Source organism: Phalaenopsis equestris, unplaced genomic scaffold (assembly GCF_001263595.1).
Source record: "Phalaenopsis equestris unplaced genomic scaffold, ASM126359v1 Scaffold204895, whole genome shotgun sequence".
In the NCBI taxonomy this organism is placed as follows: domain Eukaryota; kingdom Viridiplantae; phylum Streptophyta; class Magnoliopsida; order Asparagales; family Orchidaceae; genus Phalaenopsis; species Phalaenopsis equestris.
The window spans coordinates 83,147-88,984 of record NW_018224424.1 but is presented as its reverse complement, the minus strand read 5'-3'; positions in this window follow the sequence as shown (position 1 = coordinate 88,984).

Here is a 5,838-nt window from a genome sequence, read left to right as displayed (position 1 = left end):
ATTCATAACCTAAAGAGTTTAAAGAGGGATAGAAGTAAGAACACTTTTGAAAAGAGTCACTCAGCCGCCAAAAGAAAGAAATTTATTTTCCCATGATAAAATCTTGTTTTTAATTTTTCAAACAAACTAAAAAACAAAGCCACTCTTTTTCTTACCTTTATCTACCTTTATCCATATGAAAACCAAGATAAGTTAAAGGTAAAGAAGCTTTATTACAGTCAGTATAATCCATAATCCAATTGCTTTTAGAAATTGTGATATTTTTCAAAGAGTAAAAAGAACGCTTAGAAGTATTAAAGTATAATCAAGAGATAGTTTGGAATTTTAAAATCTCATTCCAAACTCTTTTAATAGAAGTTTTCTTAGCATTGGTAAAAAGGATAAAGTCATCAATAAAACACAAATGAGATATACTAAAATTGCCTTTATGATTATAATTCAAACTAGGATAGGAATTAAGTAAATCATTCAAGCAACAAGATAAATAATCAAAGGAAACAATGAAAACATAAGGCGACAGAGGATCTCCCTGTTTGATACCTTTAGAAGCTTTGAAAAAACCTTGCTTGGTCCCATTAATGGGAAGAGAGTAATAGTTGTCATTGAGAATTCTATAAATAAGCTTGCAAAAAATATTATTAAAACTGATAGCTTCAAGAATATCAATATTAAATTCTCATCTATTAGTGTCAAAAGCTTTTTTAATGTCCATTTTGAAAATGAAATTCCCACCTCTATTTTTCTTATCAATATCCAAGAGCAGCTCTTGGACAATAAGAGCATTATCACAAATATTTCTACCCTTCATAAAAACAGATTGATTCATGCTAATAATATCATTGAGATTAGGTTGCAACCTTTTAACCACAATTTTAGAAATTATTTTAGACATAACTGTATTCAAACTAATTGGTCTAAAAGCATCCCAAGTATATGCATTACACACCTTAGGAATTAGCACAATATTAGAGGTTTTAAAATATTTCAGTAAATCCTTGCCTCTAAAAAAGTCTTGAATAGCTTCAACAACTTCAGAATGGATGATGTCCTAGCCATATTATAGAACTCAGCTGTGAAACCATTCGGACCAACAACTTTACCGGTATCCATAAGATCAATAATATCTTTAATTTTTGCACTACTAGGTATACTAGTAAGCAAAGTATTACTTATATTAACATCTCTATTATAAAGAGTACTATTAATAGGGGTTAGAGGACTGCCATTACTTTGAAAAGCATTATAAAAATAATGAACACTATGAATAGCAATATTAGTGAAATTTTTGAAAGCCAAAGCATCTATACCAACAAACTTAGTAATCAAATTAGCATTCTGAAAATTCTTAATGCAAGCATGAGAGAAAGCAGTATTTCTATCACCATTCAAAAAGTTTGTATTAGCAGCTTTTTGAGCATAAAAGTTTTCTTCCAAATTGATGACTTCCATTAACTTTTTATGTTCCTAAAAGAAAACATTTCAATTAATGATATTTTTAGCATAATTTGTTTCCAAACCTTTAACCGTTTCTTCAAGAGTCTCAATGTTGTTTTGAAGATGGCTAAAAACATCCCAATTCTAGAATTTAAAAGCTTTGGCAAGATTTTTTTAAAGATTCCAAAGTTTATAGCCATAAGTGCCTAAAACTTGAATCTTCCAATTGTCTTACCGAAACTACTTAAAATTATCATTAAATAACCACATATTATAAAATCTGAATTGATATTGAGTAATATGACTACTATCCCTAAAATTTAAAAGAATAGGAGCATAATCAAAAGCATCAATGGCTAAGTGAGAAAAAATATGCATAGAAAAACTATTAATCCAATTATAATTGGCAACATATCTATCAAGACTTTCAAAAACCTTTCCTCTATGCCAAGTAAAAGGGTTTCCTTGAAACCCAAAATCATAAAGCTCCACATCCATCAAACTAGCATTGAATTCATCAATACTCTTAGATTTAGGAGTGATTCCACCTTTCTTTTCAATAGCAGAAGAAATAATAGTGAAATCACCCCCGTAAGCTAATCTTCATTAGAAGGAATAATAGACTTAATCAAATTCCGAAGTTAAGAACGAGCTTGTATGGTACAACCCCCATAAATGACAGTCAAAAGAAAAGAAGTTTGAGAAAATATAATACAAAGATGTAAAAGTTAAGAATGATTGTTAATGATATCAATCTTTAAAAAATGACTCCATAAAAACCAAATTTTGTTATTGATATTAGCAAACGATTTCAATGAACCAAATCTTTGTAAATAAAAATCATTATTCATAGTAGCAACTATAGGCTCAAGTATGCTAAAAAAATTTAAGTTATAAGCACGAATAAGATTATGAAATCTATTAGAAGCATTAGACTTCTCTATGCCTCTAATGTTCCAAACAAGCGTGTTAAATTTTATCAAGAATAGTCTTCCCCTTATTCGATCTAGTAACGGTAGCCATTTTATGCTTATCAATTTCATTTTCTTGTAAGTGCGCATGCAAAGCCTTAGGATTAATAAAAGTCAATTTACTGCACCCTTTAAATTTTATCTTTCTAGATGATCTTTGGATCATCCAATCCTCCTCTAGCTCTATCTGAGTAAAAGCAGGACCATTCTCATTAAGCGGGCTAAGAAGCGCATTCCATTTTCTATCAACATTCAAATCACCTGAATTTAAGATATTGCAACAATCTTTATGCCACTCTATAGAAAGTAAGGGTCCAGTAACTACATTACTGGTCGAAGTTCGAGTAGAAGAAGTAAGATCATTCTCAACTAATAAGGATTTATCAATTTCTCTATTGACCATAACAGCATTCATACCAGAAATAGAAATATGCGTATTATCTAAAGATTGAACATATTCAACTTTATCATTGTTAGAAAATTTGCTCAAATCTTGAGCCAACTTATAAGAAATTAAATTTTGTTGATTAACACTATTGTGTTTAATAACATCAGACACAAGAAAATCATTCACAAGCATCACAGAATGATCAACAATTTTAGTAACCATATCAATCTTTTCATTAGTTACCATAAGGTAATTATTATCGTAATTATTATCGGAACATGGTAATCGGAACATGGTAAAGAATCAGAAGTAACATTCTTATTATTTTGAATATTCTGAGGAGATTTGGACGGAGTATGCAAACCATTAACATTTTTTTCATTATGATTTTTATATTTTCTCAATTCTGGATGAACATTGTAACAATGAGAAAGTAAGGTGTCCAAACATCTTGCATTTCTTGTAATAATGCAGAACAAATTCCATCTCAAATTTTTGCCAATAGCCATCATTCAAATTGCCATCCAGATAGAATAATATAAAACAGAAGTTACATCACATTCAACCAATATTCGAGCCATCGAGGGTTTGGACAAAATGCTCGTAGCCAGATCCATTTTCAATGGCTTACCAAAAATTAATCCTAATGAATAAAGAACTTTCAGATTAAAATAGTGAAGTTTTAGTCTAGTAAATATTATCCAGATAGGCACAATAGGGGGTTCTTCCATAGGATTGAAACCAGGAGTCCATTTGCGAATTTTCAGATAACATCTCTCAATGGTCAAAATCTTTTTAGCAAAAAGAGAGGTATAATCATCTTCTAATTGTAATTTAATCTCTAAATTCAAATCACTATGAATATGTAACTCATCAAAGAATTTCTTAATAACCTCTATTCTAGGATGATCAAAAGAAAATTTACCAATTAAGGTAAATCTAAAAGGCTCAGTTAGAAGGCCTGTATCTTCTTCAGAAAAAAAGAGTGCAGGTTTTCCATTCTTACATGGTGTCCTTTTTAATAAACCCCCATTAGGATTTTTGATAACCTGGCTAAGAAAATCCTCAAAGAAAGACACCTCTCTTGAACCAAAATGTTTATTTGTAACCACATCCTTGAAGGATGGTGCCACTGAAGCCATGGAAGAAACTAGATCGAGAAGATCTAACCCAAAAGCTCTCAGTAAATTGAAACCTAGATACAAACTTGGCAAAAAAATAAGGGCACTCCAAGGAAACTCCAAGAAACCATTCTGCCTTCTCCTTTCATCCTCTCTCCCCACCAAACACCAATACATTGCAGTAGGTGTACGAAACAAAACACAACATAAGAAAAAGTAGCAATCCTTACAATCACAACTAAAAACATAACAAAAGGGACATAATGCTAGTACCAACAACAATTCATAACAATGTAAAAACTAAAAACATAAAACAGAACTAAAGATCCAAATTAATCATCACTACAGCCTCTTCTTCATCAATGTCATCACTACACCAAACAGCAGTAAGCTCATATGATGGATATCTAGGATATCAATGGTATCAAGGAAATACTACATCCTGATTACCTTTATTGAGATGTTCCATAGCTATGTTGTATTCCTCCTCACAATCACTTTGTCTCTTCATATACCCATTCATATGCTCTACAAAAATGCTCTAAATTTGACACATTTTCATTGGTATAAATAAAATTATTCAATATCCTTTCCATAAGCTGTGACTAAGAATCAGATCGAGAAGTTGAAGCATGTGAAGTAAAGGCTCGTAAAGAAGAGGTAGCAGAACTATTTGGGAATCCACACTTCCAGCCAAAAATAGAATGATGTGAATAAGTCTTCACGTTCACATTGGTAATGGGCTTCAGTAACTGTAAGAACTCTTCTCAGCTATCATATCTAACACTAGGCTGCTCGCATAATGAGAAGATCAAAGATGTGAATCCCAAACCTCCAGTAGTAGTAGCGGCAGCTGAACTGGTAATAACTCCATAAATCAATCCTCCAATATAAATTGGCTTGGACTGCTGAATACAGTAGTTCAAATTTGCTCTCTCTTTCTCGTCACTTCACTCAAATGATTTGTAAGCAGCAGACGAGCATAAATAAAATAATGTCATGCCTTTATAGTGGCATCCTACTTTGAAGTAGAAAATTTTACTCTTCTTTCATTTGTAATCTTCCATAATCCTCTCTCAATACTCAAAGATGAAATAATCTCATCTAGCTCCTCCTCAATAGGGCTATAGCTTGAATAAAAACATAAAGTACTCAGGGTAAATGATAAAACTAATTAACTACCTCAGGAGAAAATGGTACTGTCTTCCCCCTCGCTATGACTTCTTCATCAGCCTTTGAGAGATTAGCATAGAACTCGTACCACAGAAATCAAGGTGACAACAGAACAATAATACCGCTCTCACTATCGGCTAACAATCAACTCTTCTACAACTCTCCCAGACTTTTAAAACACCGCTCAAGAAATAATATCCTCGAATGAAGTGCATTGCTATACCGATCTTGAGCTCTTGAATAGACAAATTTACTTGAATCAAATGGATTTATTCCCTTGATTCTCTTCATTCTTGGTGCCATTTTCTAAAAAATGTATAAAATTCAAAATAAATTCCACAATCAACTACAAAACACTAAACTCAACTCCTAAAAGCTTAAACTAACAGATCTATGCATTATCCATCAATTTTTCCAAATTTTCTCCATGAATAGTGATTTTCGGGTAGCTCCTGAATGTCCTCAAAATACATGGTTAAAATAAAAAATTTTAGCATAGAAGTGAAGCTCTTACCTCAAGAAGATCAAATATAACAAATTTGGCTTGAATCCACCAAGAAATCTTCACAATAGGTGATGTCCTATCCCCCAATTCACAAAAATCAAAGGTTGGAGGTCAGTGAAGGTGCGTTAATGGTGTTTTTGGTACAAGAATTCACTTAAAACTGTTTGCAAATCAGTTTTTGCAAACCTGTACTTAAGCACGAATGGTTCGGCGCTTAGGCGCTAGTCTTTCAATTTAAGAAGTGTT